Source organism: Leopardus geoffroyi, chromosome D4 (genome assembly GCF_018350155.1).
Source record: "Leopardus geoffroyi isolate Oge1 chromosome D4, O.geoffroyi_Oge1_pat1.0, whole genome shotgun sequence".
In the NCBI taxonomy this organism is placed as follows: Eukaryota; Metazoa; Chordata; class Mammalia; order Carnivora; family Felidae; genus Leopardus; species Leopardus geoffroyi.
This window is the reverse complement of record NC_059342.1, coordinates 21,931,349-21,952,127: the sequence shown is the minus strand read 5'-3', so window position 1 is coordinate 21,952,127 and position 20,779 is coordinate 21,931,349. Positions and strand designations below refer to the sequence as shown.

The 20,779-nt window shown below is 36.2% G+C and overlaps 1 long non-coding RNA gene across 1 annotated transcript; it reads right to left on the bottom strand.

The window, feature by feature from the left end:
- Nucleotides 1-476: 476 nt before the first annotated feature.
- LOC123593508 lies at nucleotides 477-18,531 on the bottom strand. Its single transcript, XR_006710356.1, has 2 exons — nucleotides 18,451-18,531; nucleotides 477-740 (listed from the first exon to the last, which is right to left on the bottom strand). It is a non-coding gene; the product is annotated as an uncharacterized LOC123593508 (long non-coding RNA).
- Nucleotides 18,532-20,779: the final 2,248 nt, after the last annotated feature.

Below are 20,779 nucleotides of genomic sequence, written 5' to 3'. Positions count from 1 at the left end.
AAAAGACTTTAAAATTGTTATCAAGGATTATTTTCAAAATTTATACTTAGTCATCAACAACTTCTGCTTTTATCTAAACATGGTTTTGTTTATGCACAGGAAAATTACCCTGCCAAGAAGAAGAATCTTTAGGGAAGAAACACTGAAAACTTGGCCAGAAGCTACACCCTGTACCCTAAAGCCCCAATTCCTGCAAAGCACTTCATAAAAATGAGAAGAAAAAAAAACTAGCATGGTATACAATTCATATTTATAAGTTACTGTTCCCTTGAAGAAGGTTAAAAAGTATTTTGATGTGATTTTCTTTCATGTTTTGGGGTGCCTGCATTAGAATAAATAAAATTAAAGTATTATTTAACCCCACAAGGTGTCTTTACGTTTGACAAGTCTTATTTGGAATGAATTCATATAAGGAAAATCTTCACACAGGCATACAAAAAGGCAGATAGACTAAACTTCTTTTCTAAAGACTGAGATAAATGAGACTAGCATTTTAATTTGCACAGGAAGAGAGGGGCGGGGGAAGAGAAACTCAAATATGAAAATACTCTCGAGATGGTTCAACTGGATTCTTGCCCCTATCCTTAACAAAGAGAAAAAAATCACATATTTAGAACAGATACCCTCTCGGAAATGATAATTATATTGCAATACTGGTGGCATCAGGATGGCATGCTGGTTTCCAATGAGTCCTGCTCTTATTATGTAGGTATCAGAACCCACTTCTGACACAGCTCTCTCTGGGAAATAAAAGGAGAAGGCATCTGTTAACAGTGATTTTATAGCAGAGAGCGCTCAGAAGAACTCACACTTTGAGGGAAAAGTTTCAAGAGTTGTACAAAAGTAAGAACTTAGTAGAAAAGTTCTCAAAGGCTTGAAAATAAATTGTTTGGTCCTGAACTCACTCTTTCCTTCCCTTTATTTGTTCGTTTGTTCCTTCCCTCCCTTCAGAGAAATAAACTATTAGAAAACATATTTTCAAACATATCAAAAACTTCATCTTTTTGAGGAAATGAAATTCATCTTTACAATGTAAGAGATGCAAATAAATTTAAGCTATTCTTGAAAATAAAACATTTTCTGATGATTATGTATAAGAGGGTTCTTCATGAAGATTTAATTTGAATGGGTACTGACTCACTTGTAACAGCAATCTTGAAACTACTTTGCAAAACAAATGTAAATGACTGACGTTATTCTGCCATCTACATGCTAGAGAAATAGAATCATCAAGTTCAGCAATCTTTACACTGTATGATATTGGGAACTCTGGAATTTCCACAAAGATATTTCTGGACACAGAAATGAGAGAGCCCTGAATTTCCCAAGTGACATTAAGCAAGCAGCTGGATTTTGTTTTTTACATACATCAGGGTTCCTCATAAGATTTTATAGGAAGACATGACTCTCTATCTTTGGAAGAACGCTAAGTGAATCTGTGTTTTAGAATAGAAAATCAGAAAATTCTAACACATTATTTTCCACCAATTTGGGGGGTTTTTCCCTTGTTACAGAAACACTTAGATATTTTTAGGAGTTTTCAAATTTACAAGCTGCATCTCATGTTCTTAATGATGCCAATACAACCACATTTTTCTTCGCAAATATTCTCACCTCTACCAACCATGTCATCATTTATAAATGACTGCCATGTGAAGATAAACCACCTTGATGGAAATGCCGTATAAAGGCCAGACATGGCTGTGGTAAAAATAAACTCAATCAGTAGTTCTCGTCATTATTTTTCCTCCTCTGATATTAAAAGGATAGATTAAGGTTAAATGATCAAAGAGTAGTTCAGCATCATGGCCAAGTACCATAGACAGAGCAGAGGGGACCGGTCTTGGAAAAGGGTGTGAATTCTTTGAAAATCATTGGGTTTGGCTTTTAAATTGTGACAGTTGCACTAGCACACTGAAAATTGACAACACAGACAGCAACCATGCACATATTTCAAATAATTTAGGGCAATTATGCTAGTAATTTAAGCAAATAACTCACTAGCTGAATTACCTGGATACTGCCAATATCTTTTTTTTTAAATGTGAAATGCTTATATATATATATGTATATACATATATATATATATATATATATGTATATACATATATATATATATATATGTAACATATAATATATATTATATAATATATATTGTTCCTTTTTAATTCTGGGCAAGGATGGACATGAAATTAAACCCCTTTAGGTAATGAAATCGCTAACCTATCAGAGTTCTTCAGTGATTCCTAACCCATTTGCAAGAATTCTCCCAACATCAAAGACTCTTCCATATCCATACTTAGGAGGATTTTGCACCTCATGGGAGCTTTCCCTGGTGGAAATGTTCTAGTTTGAACCCAAAATGCTGTCTTCCCTGAAAGAGGCCATTTGTTAACAAGTCCTCAGGGTGCTGTTGATTATCTCAAGCTTTTGTCTGGAAAAGTTGTTTTTGATGTTCTTTTCAGACAAAACCTAAAGCCCAGCTGGAAAGGCATAATTCAGAAATATATTGTTCTTTTTTTTTTTTTTGAGCATCTTTTCTTTTCCCTTACCCATAGAGATAAACACACACACACACACACACACACACACACACACACACACACACAAAGTGTGTTTGCAGAAATATTTTGTTCAAGATATTTTTCTCTGAATGCTTGAACTTTTGTGTGTATCCACACGCAAACACACACACCCTGTCATTTAGATACTGCTGTTATTTCAGATACTGCTGTTTCAGAAAGAGCTGGTACTGGAGTTGGTCTTATCTTACATATTTTTACTTTTCCTCTTTCCATTTTAGATTACAGCATATATATATATTTATAGGCATATCAAGACTTAACTAATTTTCCCATTAAATTATAGAAGTGGTATGAGAGAAAGACAGAGCAGGGAGGGGCAGAGAGAGAGGGAGACACAGAATCCGAAGCAGGCTCCAGGCTCTGAGCTGTCAGCACAGAGCCAGATGCAGGGCTTGAACTCACGGACCTTGAGATCATGACCTCAGCTGAAGTTGGACAGTTAACCAACTGAGCCACCCAGATGCCTCAATATTTATTAATGTTGTTACAATCATAACAAGAATGCAACATTATACTGTCTTTGTTTTCTGTTTTGTGATTATTTGAATTTTCCACATCTCCTATAATTATGGCCTTGATTTCTACATAACATTTTTATGAATGGGTTTACTATAATTTGCTTATTTATTTCTTTATTAGCCACTTGGAAAGAGAGGGACAGCTATCCTCTTCTTCATTTAAATTTTAATTTACCATAAATTCTCAACTACAAAGTTTCCTAAGCCAAATAACATAACATTTCTATTCTTACTACTGTTAAATTGAAATACAAAATAATTACACAAATTCAACTTACACCAACAGAGAGTGATCTGATTTCACCACAACATTTCTTGTATTTCTATTATAATTTAAATATATATAACATATATAAACATAATACTTCATAGATACATAATGAGATATTCTTATTTACTATTTTACAATTTTTTAAAAAAGATGTTTCTTCTTTTTTAAATGATTGATGAAATTGAAATAAAGGGAATAATTACCTTCTTTCTTTAAGCTTTTCTTAAATTAGGCTTAAATGACAAATAATTTTTATCTACTATCTTAAAGTTATTCTGCAACAAGTAAACTGAAAACAATGCCAATTTCATTTTTATCTACTATTTGAATGATATTTTGTAAAAATCAACCAGAAATTTTGGTTTCCACTATCTATGAAATGGGAAAAAGCCAGAACACAGGGATTTTGGCAATGTCTTCTGGCTTTGAGAAACAGACAAGTTCAAGTTGCCTGTTGACAACTTGACAACTGTAATTAAAGTTGACTACAAGTATATAAAGACTAAGAAGTCTCAACTGTAACCCCACAATTAATTTTCATAGAATGGTAATATCCTATATGACTGCGCAATAAGGAAAAACAGCTCTAATGCCCAAGCAGCCACTCTCCAATTGATGCCTCTGAAATGCTCATCTTGACAAATCAGCATCCATATGACATCGCTTCAGTTTGGCTTACATTTTATTTCCTCATACTGCTGACGGTAACTATATCTTTTGCTGTACATTGTTTCCCTACCTGTGTTTATTCAAGGCTTCCACTGGCTAATTGCTTGTATTTACTGTGTTTTTAAAAACATCTTTATTGGGATAAAAATTCTCCTATTTAAAACCTAAAATTCAGTGGGTTCAGTATATTCATGGAGGGGGTACAAAAAGAAACTTTGTATCCATTAGCATTTCCTTCATATATATATACCCAGAAGTGGCATCATTGGATCACATGGTAGTTATATTTTTAATTTTTTGAGGAAATTCCATACTGATTTCTATAATGGCTTTATCAACTTACATTACCACCAACAGTGCACAAGAACTCCCTTTTCCCCACATCTTTGCCAACACTTGTTATCTCTTGTCTTTTTGATAATACCTACTTTAATAGGTATGAAGTGATATCTCACTGTGGTTTTGATTTTCAGTCCTCTGATGATTAGTGATGTTGAATAGTTTTCATACACCTGTTGAAAGATGTCTATTCAGGTCTCTTGTCCATTTTTAAAATTGGGTTATTTGTTTTCTTGCTATGGTGTTGAGTTCCTTATACATTTTGCGTATTAACCTTTTATCGGATGTATGGTTTGCAAATAATTTCTCCCATTCATTAACTTGTCACTTCACTCTGTTGATTGTTTCCTTTGCTGTACAAAAGACCTGCAACTGTAAAACTACCAGAAGAAAACATAGGGGAAAAGCTTCCTGACATTTGTCTGGGCAATAATTTTTAAAATATGACTTCCAAAGCACAGGCTACAAAAGCAAAAATAGACAAATGAGATTGCATCAAAGTAAAAAGTTACTTACTGACTCTTCTCTTAGATTCAATCTCCTGGTAATCCCATACATTTAACATTTCATCTCAGATACTATACTTTTTTCAGTTTTAGTTTCTCTATTTGGTCTTTTCCATAGTTTTTATCTTTCTAATGAGATTTCCTGTCTCTTCCATTATTATCTGCATAGTTTCCTTTATGTCCATGAACACAATTAATAAGCTATTTTAAATAAATCTTGGTCAGCTTATTGCCGCATGTGCAGTATTATATACTTTCTTTAGTACTGGTGACATTTTAATGTTTCTTCATATGTGTATTAATTTTTGACATGGTCAATAATATACCGTCAATAATATAATGTAGATTCTGGATTCTGTTATGCTCCTGTGAAGAGATTTCTATTTTTTTAGAATGTTATTAACTTGGTTTCAAACAGAAAACTTTTTTTTAAGTTTATTTACTTTCAGAGAGAGAATGTGAGCAGGAGAGGGGCAGAGAGAGGGAGGGAGAGAGAGAATCCCAAGGAGGCTCCATGCTCCCAGTTTGAAGCTTGACATGGGGCTTGAACTCATGAATTGTGAGATCATGACCTGAGCCAAAACCAAGAATCAGACACTTAACTGACTAACCCACCCAGGTACCCCTCAAACAGAAAACTTTTATGTCCCCTGTGTTAGACAGCTGCTGAAATCTCAATTTAATTTTTCTTTTTTACTTATCTGAGCCACTTGGACTCTACCATGCATAGTTCAGACATCAAAGTTTTTGGCAAGAGTTTATGCACATAATTCTGGGCTCCCCTTCCCTGGCTGCTTCTTTTTTAAGACCCTCTCCCCTCATTTTCAGCTGTTGTGTTTGCCTTGAACTCTGTTCTATGCTTTTTCAAACCAGTAAGACCACTTTAGCCACTATCCAAGTTCTTGCAATCTCACAGGATAGGGTAAAGCTGTGAAACAATAAACTTTCTCAGGGACAGTTACTTCTTTCAATTGTGAATTCCCTTCTCTGCTCTCTTTAGTCAATATCCAGTGTTTTCTTATTATATTGTATTGTATTTTATCTAGAATTTATAGTTCTTATCTGTGGGATGACTAGGCTAATAGGAGATACTTAGTCATTACTGCAAGCCAGCTTCCTCCCTCATCACACATAAAAGCTTCTAAAAGCTTCCTACATGATTCTAATGTGCAGTCAAATTTAAGCACCACTGACTTTAACCCTAATTTCTTCTTTTCTGAACTGCAACTAAATATATTGCCTTTAAGTTCCAGTTTAGCTCTAGCCTGTGTTCTCATTATTATGCATTACCTTGCTTGTCCTGCCCACTATTAGTAAAAGGTACTGAAACAGGGTATGAAGTGTATCCTTATTTAGCACGCCTTCGTGTTTTTAGCATACTTTAGGCTCCTGGATGATAATTGATGAGTACTGCAAAAATTGATTGAAATCTAATATCTTCCTTCTTTAACTCAGACAAAAGAGTAATATTACAAAATACGAGTTTCACAAAGAAACAATGCATCCTTTCAAGTAAAAAGTGTAAGTTTTTCCATACAAAAAAGCAGTTAAAGACAACATGTCACTAAATAAATTACTAATTATATAATTATTTAAATAACCTGGATTATCCAACATGGTAAGAGCATAGGACAAAAAGAGGCAAATGATTTCTATTCTAGAGATCAGCTAATTTATAGTATTTCAGCACTTGGAATCTATATTTTACATAAAATTTTAAGAGCTGGTATAATAATTCCTGATCAAAAACAACGATTTCTTAATGGAAAATTGCTGATCTTCCAGGATTGAAATGTTTTTGTTTTGTTTTTCCAGAATGGATTCTGAAATTGAGTGTTAGAAAAGGAGTAACAGTGATTAAAAAAGGAAAGAATAAAGACTAAAATCTTTTGAAGAACATTTTTGTATCCTTTGGGAAAATTATAGAGGCATGTGAGATATACAATTTTATGAGTATTTTTTAAAATTAGATTTTAAAATTGTATTGTCCTTCCTTACTAGCACATGGGTAACTTTTCCACTGGTCCCCAGTTAACTGGAAACTCTGATGTTTTATTCAGTGCTGTGGGAAACAATTTTAAATATAATTTCTTTATTGAAGAGTAATGTATAAAAAGAAAAGTGGGAATATCATAAAAGTAGGACTCAATGATTTTTTTTACAAACTGAATCCAGCCGTGTAACCAGCAACTAGATAAAAAAGGCAGAACCTTAATTAACAGAACCTCAAGACCCTTCATTTTGTTCTTTTCCAGTCAACACCTAGCACAAAACACACATAAATAATCATTATATCTCATATCATAAACCACTTCACTTTGTATTTTATACAAATAGAATCATACAGCATGTACTTTTGGAGAGGTTACATTCAGACTATTCAACATTCTGTTTGAAATTCATTCATATTTTACATGTAATTATATCATTCATTCTTATTGTTTTCTATATTTTAGTCTGTGAATATACCCCAGTTCTACTTTTGATTGGTACTTGAGTAGTTGTCTGTTTGGGATTATTACAAATAAGACTGTGATGAACATTCAGGAATATATCTGTTGGTAAACAAATGTATGCATTTCTGTTGGAATCAGGAATGAGTATATTCAGCTTTACAGATATTGCCAAGTAGTTTTCCAAAGTTGCTGCCCAATGGTAGGTACACTGCTGTCAGCAACATGTATAAGAATTCTGGTGTTCCATAACTTCATTTGCAATATCTTTTCATCAATTCTAATGGGTGTGTAGTGTTATTATATTTTGGCTTTTATGTGCTTTTCCCGGATGACTAATGAAGTTAGCATCAGTTCATATATTTATTTGTGTATCATCATTTAGGAAGAACCTGTTTATGTATTTTGCCTAGTTTTCTATTGTCAGGTTTTATATAGCTATCTGTAAAATACCTTTAAATATACTGACAGCTTTATCAGATATATTCATTGTATCTACTCCTACCTTGTATATTGCCTTTATATTTTCTTAATCATGTTTCTTGATGAACAGTACTTACTTTTAATATATTCCAACTCATCCATTTATCTTTCATGGTTAGTGCTTTTGTGCAATATTAACAATTTTTTTTCCGACTACAAGGTAACGATTTTTTTCTATATTTCTCTTTAAGAACTATAATGTTTATCTTTCACAAATCTGACCTACAACCCATCTGGAATTAATTTTTGTGTATGGTGTGAGGTAGGATTCAAGATGTATATTTCTTCTAAATGAATATTCAACTGAATGAGCCCCATTTATTCAAAACACCATTCTTTCTTCCAGTGCATTATAATTTGAGGAAGATAACAATCATTTAATAAGTGGAAGCCTGGTAGCCAAAATATGCTTGCAGGATTGTTTATATTAAAGGAAACCAAATATTGTGGTAATAGAAATGATCTAGAGTAATAAGATTATCAAATAACAGAAACATCTTTATAATTTGAGCCAAAATTTGTTGAGCTCTTAAATAAGCTAGACTTCCATGCAACATTTTTAAAGTAAACATTTTATTTTAAAATGTCTTTAAAAGGGCATCTGGGTGGCTCAGTCAGTTAAGTGTCCGAATTTGGCTCAGGTCATGATCTCATGGTTCGTGGGTTTGAGCTCCTCACTGGGCTCTGTGCTGATAGCTCAGAGCCTGGAGCCTGCTTCAGATTCTGTGTCTCCCTCTCTCTCTGCCGCTCGCCCACTCACACGCTGCCTCTCAAAAATAAATAAACATTAAAAAAATATTTTAAAAAATACCTTTAAGTTTATAGGAAAGTTGTAAAGATAGTGCAGAGAGTTCTCATATATGCCACACCAGTATCTTCTATTGTTAACATTTTATGTTATTATGGTATATCATCATAATTATTATTTTTTTTTTAATTTTTTTTTCAACGTTTATCTATTTTTGGGACAGAGAGAGACAGAGCATGAACGGGGGAGGGGCAGAGAGAGAGGGAGACACAGAATCGGAAACAGGCTCCAGGCTCTGAGCCATCAGCCCAGAGCCCGACGCGGGGCTCAAACTCACGGACCGCGAGATCGTGACCTGGCTGAAGTCGGACGCTTAACCGACTGCGCCACCCAGGCACCCCTATCATCATAATTATTAAAGCAATATTTAGTAAGTTGTTATGTACTAAAGTCCATGCTTTATTCAGATTTCCTTCAGTATAGTATTGACATAAAGACAAGACACATAAATCAATGGAATAGAATCCAGAGCCTAGAAATAAACCCTTGCAAAAATGATTATATAAATATATATGATTTTTGACAAGGATGCTCAGACCATACAGTGGGGATAGGACAATATTTTCAACAAATGGTACTGGGAAAATTGTATGCAAAGAATGATGTTGGACCCTCACCTTACATTGTATATAAGAATTAACTGAAAGTGGATCAAAGACCTAAACATAAGTGCTGAAACTATAAAACTCTCAGAAGAAAACACAGGGCAAAATCTTTGTGACGCTGGATTTAGCAATAATTTCTTGTATATGACACCAAAAGTACAAGCAACAAATGTGAAAAAAAATAGACAATTTTGACTACATCAAAATTAAACATTTTGTATATAAAAGGACACTATCAACAGGGTTTAATTCTGCCTTTTTTAAAATGTTTACGTATTTTTGAGGGAGAAAGACACAGAGTTTGAGCAGGAGAGGGGCAGAGAGGGAGACCCAGAATCTGAAGCAGGCTCCAGGCTCCATTCTGCCAGCACAGAGGCTGACGGGGTTCGAACCCACAAACCATTGGATCATGACCTGAGCTGAAGTCGGATGCTTAACCAAGTGAACGACCCAGGTGCCCTAACTCTGTCTTTTAAAGACAACGCAAAGAATAGGAGAAAATATTTGCAAATCGTGTAGCTCAAGTGGTTAATATCAAGAATATATAAATAACTAATACAACTAAAGAACAGAAAAACAAACAACCCAATTTAAAAATGGACAAAGGGCTGAGTAAATTTCTGAGTAAATGAAGATATACTAATGACCAATAAGGACTTAAAAAAATGCTCAATGTCGCTAATCATTAGAGAAGTGCACATCGAAATCACGAGGAGATACCACTTCATACACACGAAAATAGCAATTATCAAAAGAAAATAGGAAATAGCAAGTGCTGGCAAGGATGTGGAGAAATTGGAACCCTGTGCACCATTGGCAGAAATGTGAAATGGTGTAGCACTATGGAAAAAGTATAGCGGTTCCTCAAAAAACACTGAAAACAGAATTACCATATAGCTGAGCAATTCCACTTCTTGGTGTACATGCAGAAGAACTGAAAGCCAGACTTGGACAGATGTTTGTACACCCAGGTGCAAAGCAGCATTATATACAACAGTCAAAAGGTGAAAGCAACTTGACAGATGAATGGTATCTTAGTGGGTTTGAGCTTCTCTAACAAAAATACCATAGACCGGGTGGCTTATAAACAACCTAAATTTATTTCTCACGGCTCTGAAGGCTGGGAAGTCTAAGATCAAGGCACTGGCAGATTCAGTGTCTGGTGAGAACCTGTTTCCTGGTTCAAAGATGTGGGGCTCTCTGGGGCCTCTTTTAAAACAGCACTAATCCCATCTGTAAAAGTTCCACCATCATGGCCCCATTCACTTTCCAAAGCCCCCACTTCTAAATACCATCTTATTGGACACTAGGTTTCAACATATGAATTTGGAAGCAGGGGGACACAAACATTGATTTTATAGCAAATGGATAAACAGAATATGGTATATATGGTCAACTATTATTCAGCTTCAGAGAGGAAGGAGATTCTGACACATGATATCACATGGGTAAATCTTAAGATAGTACGCTTAGTGGGAGGCCTGGGTGCGCTCAGTTGGTTAAGAGACCAACTCTTGATTTTGGCTTCAGTCATGATCTCACGGTTTGTGGGTTCGGGTCCCTGATGGGGCTCTGCCCTGACGTGCAGGCAACAAATCCCTGTGTGGGATTCCCTCTCTCTCTGCTCCTCCTGTCTCTCTGTCTCTTTGTCAAAATAAATGAATAAAATAAAAAAAAGAAGATTCAGACTACATTTTTTAAAAAAAGGATATTATGCTTAGTAAAATAAGCTAATAGCAAAAGGACAGATATTGTATGATTCCACTTATTTAAAGTACCAACGGTGGTCAAATTAATAGGGACAGAAAGTAGAATGTGGTTGGCAGGGGCTAGGGGGATGGAAGTATGGGGAATTACTGTTGAATAGGTACAGTTTCAGTTTTGGAAAATGAGAAATATTCTGGAGGTGGATGGTGGTGCACACTACTGTGCACACAAGTGTGAATGTACTTAATGCCACTGACCTGTACACTGAAAAGTGGTGAAAGTGGTAAACTAAATGTATAATTTACCCCAGTTTTAAAAGTTAAAAAATAAAGCTGGAAAAAAACAATCATGTGGTGTCTCTGTATAATTATTAATAAATTTTTAAATGTTTTAAATGTGTATTTATTTTTGAGAGAGAGAGAGAGAGAGAACCAGAGCATGAGCAGAGGTGGGGCAGAGGGAGAGAAAGACACAGAATCTGAAGCAGGATCCAGGCTCTGGGCTGTTAGCACAGAGCCCGATGCGGGGCTCAAACTCAAGAAATGTGAGATTGTGACCTGAACCAAAACCGGATGCTTAACTGACTGAGCCACCCAAGTGCCCCATGTTTTAATATTACTGTTTAAAAATTCATCTCAGAGATGGGAAGTAGTTTGTCCAAGACCCTCAGCTAATACTTGACTAAGCAGGTTTTAGCTAACTCCAAGGTAATATATTTTTAACTATAGATAGATAGATAGATAGATGATAGATAGATGATGATGATGATGATGATGATGATGATGATGAAAGATAGATATATAGATAGATAGACAGACAGGCCTTGCTAATTCATATGATAAAAAATTGTTTTATTTTTTCTGCTTATCAGTAAAAATATAATCTTAGTCCTAAAAGTTTTATAAATAATTGATAATTTTATATTTAAATCACCTTCCATGCATGTGCTCAAACCAAAATTCTGGAAATTATTCTTGATTTCTCTCTTAATTTTACCCACATGTAACCGTTAGCAAGTATCTTTAGCTCTGGCTCCTTAACATCTCCTACATCTTTCCATCTCCCCACCTCCATCATTTCTAGCCTAGTCTAAAACACAATCACATTTCACCTAGACTATAGCAATAGCCTCCTAACTTCTTTTTATATCCCCCTACAGTTTTTCTCTACAGATTTCATGGCCCAAAATAAACAAAAGATAGCACTCCTCAAGGATGGGTACACGTTTCTGTGAAGGATCAGATAGTAAATATTTCAGGCCATGTGGATCATACAGTCTTCGTTGCAAATACCTAACTCGGCCATGTAGCATGAAAATAGCCACAGATAGGGGCGCCTGGGTGGCTCAGTTGGTTGAGCGACCGACTTCGGCTCAGGTGACAATCTTACAGTTTGTGAGTTCGAGCCCCACGTCGGGCTCTGTGCTAACAGCTCAGAGCCTGCAGCCTGCTTCAGATTCTGTGTCTCCCGCTCTCTCTGCCCCTCCCCTGCTCACAGTTTGTCTCTCTCTGTCTCTGAATAATAAATAAACGTTAAAAAATTTTTTTTAAATTAAAAAAATAGCCACAGATAATACACGAAGGTAAACAAAAGCGTGTGGTGGCATTTCCATAAAACTTGTTTACAAAAATTAAGATGCTGCTGAATTTGACCCAACCCTTCCCTAACTGAATACTAACCAAACGCTTCCCCTTGCCTTAGAATAAAATTACAAGTTCTTTAACTGACCCACAAGACTTTACATGATCTCGCCACTGTCTTATCTGCCCAAACTTTTCCGCCATTTGTTCTACTCTGTATTCTGTGCACATACTCCTCCTTTCCCTCACAATTGTTTGAACCTGAAAGTTTATTGTCAGCATATAACTTATACATCAACGCTTTCTTCTGCCTGCGATGCTCTTTTCCCAGACTTTTTGCACAGCTGGTGACTGATAATTTGCAACTCTTCTCCAACACAGCACCTTGTAAGGAAAGGCCTTCCCATGCCACCCAAACCAAGTGCTCCAGCTCTATGATGGGCAGTATAAATGACCCTGCTTTATTTCCTTTAAGACATTTGCATTTATCTGAAATGATTCCATTGGCTTGTTGTCTAGAGTGCGTATTCACCTCTACCCTACCTCCCCAAAATAGATTGTAAGCCTCAAGAGTAAGGGCCTATACCTTTCCTATTGCCTGTTCCATCCTCTACCCGTACAATGGTTCCAGGCATATAGCAAGTGCTTCCTAAATTATTTGTAACAGAAAACATGAAAGATGTGTTTATGAGAGATTTTTATATGTATTTACTGGGTCTTCAGTTGAATGTAGAATAACTCATTAATGCCATAATTCAACACTTCAGCAAACTTCCCAAAGATCATCTCCACTGACAACAATCCCAATAAGCATATTTAATTATAAACACAAAGCTAGTCTGTTTTATACACCCCCCAAAAGCGTACATAAGTATGAAATTAAAGTTTAGTGATGTCATCACTCATCTTACAAAATCTTTCAATAGTTCCTCAATATTTTAGCTTAAAAATATTGTGCTCTTGTGATGTTATAAACAAGCAAATGATGAGAAATTACATTAAATACACAAATATGATATAACCACTATTCCTGTTTTATTTCTTAAAGGTCGATGCATATGTTAACTTTTTATTTTTACAGTTTAATGTACTCGTTTACACATCACACAGTTGTCCTTTCTTTATATTTACATTTAAGCTAATTTCAAAGTAGGGACTTTTCCACTGAAATGGTGCTTGCATAGTATAAACACATGATTTCCATTCACAGATTTTAATAAATAATTATTAAAATAACCACTAAATATTATGTCTGCTCATAAATTCTAATTTCAGAATAAACGAATGCTCTTGAATCCATTTTAGTTCTGTGTTTTTACCAATAGGTGGCAATGAACATTCCTCCCTACATTTGCTTTATCATAATTGGAGACAACATAAATCCTGTGTCCTAACAGTACAGGATCTTACTAAAGAGTAGTTACAGGAAAGAAATGTAATCTAAAAGGCAACCCATTCTCATTATCCACCACCTCCAATTATTTAAACTTTTCTTTAGATGTTATGCTAAAATCATCAAGCAACATTTCTGTAGTAATCCCTGGTCTGTCTGGTGAGACCATGCAATGTAATTCTCTAACCATTCTATATGGCAGTTCTGAAGCTATTAGAGAAGTTATCTTTTCTGATGTAGCATTACAAATTTTATCAACCCTTTCTCCTGAGACACGGAATGGCTTCAGATGCTCCATGCTGCTTAACCATTTTTTTTTTGCTTATTTATTTATTTATAGAAAGAGAGAGCAAGTGGGGGTGGCGGGTAGGGCAGAGAGAGCGCGGGGAGAGAGAATCCCAAGCAGGCTCTGCACTGTCAGTGTAGAGCCCAGTGCGGGGCTCGAACTCACAAAGTGTGAGATCATGACCTGAGCCAAAATCAAGAGTCAGATGCTTAACTTACTGAGCCACCCAGGCACCCCAACTGCTTAACCTTCTTTGACATCTTCCAATTAGTTTGTGTCCATTTTAAAATACAGCGTCCAAGTGGAATCGTAGTGTACAATGTAGGCAATGCAAAATTCAGCGGGACTATTATCCACCTTTCTTACGGATACTATATTTCTATTAATCCACCTCAAAACTTCTCTGTCTTCCGTCCGGTATGTCACACTAAGACTTTTTACTAGGATCATATATTTTTAAAAGGATCCTCAGATCTTATTCACATCTTGCATTTTGAAACAAGTTCAAGCTTGTTTTATCTTTGGTGTCTTAATTTTTTATCTCAGCCAGTTGATATCACTTTGAATATTGATTTGGTCTTCTGTGGTGTTTGATCATCTCTCCCAGATTTGATATGCACAATGTAACAAATTTCTCTTTTTCTTTTTCCCCAAATCATTGTTTTAATTTGTCAAGAATTCTTAACCAAGTTAAAAACTTCTAAGTTCCAGAGTCTCCACCAGACATTTTATTGCTTGATATTTTTACATTGGAAATTGTGATCCACAACAGAAGACACCCACCTATATACTTAAGTATGTGCATGGCATAAATCAAAATTTTGGTAACCAGGGATGTCAGTTCTGACTGAGGCATTTCTGAAATAGAGTGCACCTGAGTTGTATTTTAGACTTTCATCGTGGACTTGATGTATTACATGTAATTCTCACTATATACCACACGTATCATCAAAAGCTACTTTACCATCAGCATAATCCTTAGATCATAATTTTGACCATTCTCCCCAGTCATACTCATTCATATCTATATCAACTTCATTGCCAAAATCACATGAGGAACTAAAACTTTGTGAAAAGTCTTTCAAATGTAACTTTTCAACCATCACTTCAATGGCCCACAAAGAGTCAATATCTGTTTCAATCTTTATTTACTTATTTTAGCTCTACCTCTATTATAGTTCTTCTTCTTATTTATAGCTTAAATCATGAAGGAGATACCTCACGGCAAAACAAACTCCTGTCAGATTTTGTGCCACATGTTTACAAAGGCATCATTGCCTAATTACAGCTGTGTTGGTCCACAAGCCACAGCTCAGAATTATTCAGTATGAGGCAGCAACGGAAGCTTTGATGTAGAGCCCTTAACGCAAGACAATGCAAATGACATTTACTAGCAATTTTTTCCCCCATTAATGAACAGTACTTCAGGGAGTGTAAAGGCAAGAGGCATATAATTTCTGAACTATTTAAATTGCTAATTAGATCTGTACAGGAGGTGTATTCCTAATGCAGACAATTACAACGGCTCCTAAGTGTTTGCCTTACAGTTGCTAATTACTGCAGAAGCCAATTAATTGCTGTTGACTTTTTGTATTCTTTTGCATATCGCCAGTTAATATTTACATTTATAATGAAGACAAAATTGGCAAACACTGTGTCATTTTGTAATGAACAATTCCAGTGTCTAAACAATGAACACATTATCCTCATTTGTGCCTGAAGAGTGCAGCTGATTAGCATATGTTCTGTGCATGCTAGAACATTGCTCTTTCTTCTCCAGAGTAAAAACGTCACTTAGGTGCAGGACATACAGGTGCAGTGTCTCCAGGGCTCCTGGAATTGGTTCCTACCATATGCCGTATAGCAGAAAGCAAAACAGCACACGTCTATAAAAGTATGAGATTGTAGTGACTAAGCTTCTCTCCTGAGGGTAAGTGTTAAGAGAATGCTGTGGACAATTGTCATACTTTGGCCAGTCAGTATCTCTACTGTCTACCTATGCTGGAGAAAGTTCTTCTATTATGAGATCTCCCACTACAGGTGCCACAGAGGCCAAGTACTACTCTTTCTAGCCTCTGTCAGCCACGATTGGGCAACGATAGGCACCATTAATTAAATGCACCTATACTAGATCTGTAATCAGGATCTGGCAGGGAAAAGAAGCAAGAAACCCAATGGATTTTTCAAATCATCATGGTGGTAAGGATAAGGGCAGCAATACTTCGTCATGGCGTGCACTGTTCAGCAGTTCCTGTGTCAACAACAACAACAAAAACAATGGCGAACAGCACTTGGTTGTGCGCATGGAGTGTTTTCAAGTATTTTTTCCCCTACCTTCTTAGCTCTGTGGCCAGTCCTCCGGCCCTCTTGGTAATTCTGAGAGCAACTCAGTTCTTAAGAAAATTTTCCTGCTTAAATCAGCCAGGGTTTTTCTCGGCGGCTACTAAGAACAATTGCAGGTATTTTTGCAAGCTTGACGACGGGTGGGGGATGCACCCACGGCTCAGAGGGCTGTGTTTTATATAGTCTTTGACTTCTATAAAAATCATTTATTCAGATGCCTCACATCAAGAACTACAAGAAATATAGGTGCGCCTGGGTGGCTCAGTCGGTTGAGCATCCGACTCTGGCTCAGGTCATGATCTCACGGTTCATTAGTTCGAGCCCTGCATCGGGCTCTGTGCTGACAGCTCAGAGCCTGGAGCCTGCTTCAGATTCTGTGTCTGCCTCTCTCTCTGCCCCTCCCCCGCTATGCTCTGTCTCTCTCGGTCTCTCTCTCTCAAAAATAAACAAACATTAAAAGAATTAAAAAAAAAAAAACAACTAAAGGAAACATAGAAGAAACCATTCCTAGCTTTGCATTACCACCAAAGGCAAATAAATAAAACACCAATACAGAAACACATGTGCACACACATGCCAACTTCTGTCTTTGTTTTTACCTGCCAAAGGGAGTAAGCTGGAAATAATTCTTTCCCTAACCAGCATATTTGTCAGAGTGTGTATTGTAAACAGCGGGGGCCTGAAGTGATTTTGTCAACCAGTTTTCCAACAGTGAAAACATAACTTTCATTTGCAACAACCTCTGGGCACTGCAAACAGAAAAGAGGTGGAAAATGACTTCTTGCACAAGGAAAACTTCTTGCTGCTGCATTCGGGGTAGATATGCTACTCTGGTATCCTCGCACTTTATTGTTTCCCCTGTAACACTGCAGGCAGGCATTGGAGACACAGAATTCAAACACGAGAACAAATAGCACATAAAATGAATGATTTAGCCTCCAAGAATTAAAAGCCAACAATAGACACAGATATGAAAAGAAGAGGGCCTATATATGCTGTTAAGGACTGTCAAATGGTATAATGAAAGTTCAACAACTTGACCTGCAATACTATAAAAAATAAAATGTTCTGATATGTGCTGTTGCCATAGCCTTGCTGTAAATGCCACCATGGCCAATGTCAACCTGCAAATGGGATTTCACCAAACACAAGGTTGGGAAGAGGTGTTCAATAGCACGTTATATAGCATTTCCATCATACAGATATGCACAAAATTTATACACATAGATAAAAAGAACCCCTAGAGCATAGACAATAATAAAATGTAGTGAATTAATTGATATGTTTTGAGTATTTAATGTCTGTTGTAATATAAATTTAATTATAAGTTTATGCAATTTAAATCTTTTTAAGACTGTTTTTTGAGTGAGAGAGAGAGAGATAGAGAACAAGAATGGGGGAAAGGGGTGGGGGGGAGAAAAAGAGAAAGAGAGAGAGAGAGAGAGAGAGAGAGAGAATCTTAAGCAGGCTCCACACTCGGCACAGAGTCAGACGTGGGCTTGATCCCACGGCCATGGGATCATGACTTGAGTAGAAATCAAGAGTCTGATGCTCAACCAACTGAGCGACTCATGCACCCCAGTGCAATTTAAATTTTAAGAACTGGCTCTCAGCATTCTTGAAAATTTCAACAAGTGCCTTTGTAAGCATGTGTGAGCTGGCTTGGGACACAACTGTAATAATCACATGTAATTAGCTAATGCTAGGGTTCTCTTCCTTGCTCATTAGGATTGAGTTTTGTCCATTTATAGGAAAGGTTTCAAAATTTACTTTGCTAGGTAATCTTCAAATCGAACCAACCTGATGGTTCTTGTGCCCTAGGCTTTGAAAAATGCTTATAGGAACAACTGCAATATCACTTACTACTGCTACTAATATAAGTGTTCCCAATCATTATTACTTACCTTATATATGGCTATAGAATGAACTGTAATAAAGTCATCAAAGGTTGATATTATATTACTTCTCAAGGTGTTTTCATTGTGGTGAAAAAAAAAAGAAGTAACTATTAGCTTACAGTCATTTTCACTGAAATTTTTAAACATCAGTCAACATACATTCAATATCATTACATTCTTAATGATAGCAAGATACTATGTCTATAACATCCATGTCTGTATCATACATTGAATGACTTAGACCCTGATTAAAATGTTCATGAGCACTCAAACAAAAGCAATATTCAGCCTGAGAAAAGTGCAGGGAGCATAAAGGCAGACAGAAGTAAATCCATAGGCTTTGATATCAATTTTATCTATCTAAACACATCCCGTGTTTGTGTGTGCATATATGCATGCATTTGTGTTTCCATGTGTGTGTTCATGTGTGCACATATATGTGTATGTGTACATAAATTCTGTTAATATTTTAGCATTATATTTCAAGCAAAGATGTTAATGGAGACTTCTACACTACTTAGCTGTTTTTCAAAAGTGTTTATTTTTCAAGATCATACGTTTATGTCTTATAGATTTGTCTACATGGACAATTTGGCTTCACCTGATTGTTTATTCATGATGAGTATTTCCATTTCCTGTTATGAATGATGATTAAAAAAAAAAAGTACAGGCATTTAACATTTTGTAGAGGCCAGAAAAAAAAAATCATGAAATGTTTCAAGAATCTTCATCTGTGATACATGGAGTGAACATATGCCAGATAGGAAAGTCTAATGTGTGTTAAAAGAGTAAAATTGAGAATGTTTGGCCACTTAGTTAAGCAAAACCAGTCGCAGGAAGATTTACATAGTATTTCAATTCTCGAAGTTGCCAGAGCATTGCTTATGGTGCTTGAATCTCTCCCTTTCTCCACTTCTTTACATGTTTAATTTCATGCATTAATTGCGTTGAAAGTTCTCAGAAATAATAACATTGCCTCATTTTTTTTTTTTTTTTGGTCGTTTCCAGATTGCAAAGCCAGAGCTTCCTAAAAACAATTCTTCCTCTGATGGGGCCACACATGTGTCTTGCCCCTGACATTTCACTGATGCAAGGACACTGTGATAAATCAACTTCCCATGTAATTACAGAACCTAAATGTGTAACATCCATCAACCAACTGTTTCTGTTTTCTCTCCGTGTGCTCTTTGTGGCCCCTTCCTCTTAGGAATTAAAACAGGCAGGCCGGATTTGTACATTCTTCATAGTGCTTCCACTTTTTCTTAAGGTACTCAGCTTCATTCCACACCTGCTCTGGCTTCTCCCTTGTGACTCTTTCTTGCCTCTGCCGGTCTCACCCTTCCAACTTTATTTGACAAGGCACTCCAGCCCTTAGAGGGAAAAGCTTAATTATAATCAAACCCTCATCTGATGGTGTCATTAATATGAAATTTAAAGCAAATGCAAGAAAGGGCTATTTTGAGAAAGAATTGGAATCTTTAAAAAGAAATAAATTGTAAGCTTAATTGGACTCCAACTAACCCTGCCTTATGCAATCAGGGCAAGGTTTCTGTCACTCTGCAAGTCTTTCTCTGTGGAGTCCTTGCCTTCTGCTTGCATTCTCTGAGCAGAAAAAGAATAACATAATTTAGGTTGAACCAAAGGTCATTTGGAGAGCCTCCAGCTGTCCAGCGAACTAAACTACAAGAATAAAGGATTTGGGGCTCCCTCTTAAATTTCATTTTCTGTATTGTGACTAACTCGTAGTCTTGGATGTGCGAATTTCTTGATGAGTTTCCTTGGCTGCATCCCCAGTATAGTGAACCCCTAGACAGCTCATCTGTGCTTTGTTCTCACCCAGCATGCTCTTTGTTTGGAGTTGGTGGTGATGGATGCGTGTGGCATAAAAAAAACCCTACGAAATCATTCAAACAGAAGGAACAGGAGAGGATTAGAGGAAACCAGCTGGCCAGAATGAAATTGGCAGGGTTCAGCCAATGAAAGTCAACTTGCCAAGATTTAGTCTTCTGTTAGGTCATCTGTTTCCTCCTAACTAAACAACTCTTGGATATTTATAGACATAAATGAATTTTTATTCTCCTCAATAGCCAATAACTTGTCATTTCTGGTATTTGAATGTCAGTCATGGGGAAAAACAAGGACTTGTATATAGAACACTCAAGCATAGTCGACTTCAAGTGGAAAACAAGGAACAGATATATTATTTTTCTACACTGAATGCCAAACCAAAACAGAATTTGTGGAGACTTTATACAGTTGGCAGACATTATACATACTGCTGGACAGCTGCACATTATTTATAAGACTTTCCAAAGTTTAAGTATTTTTTAATATG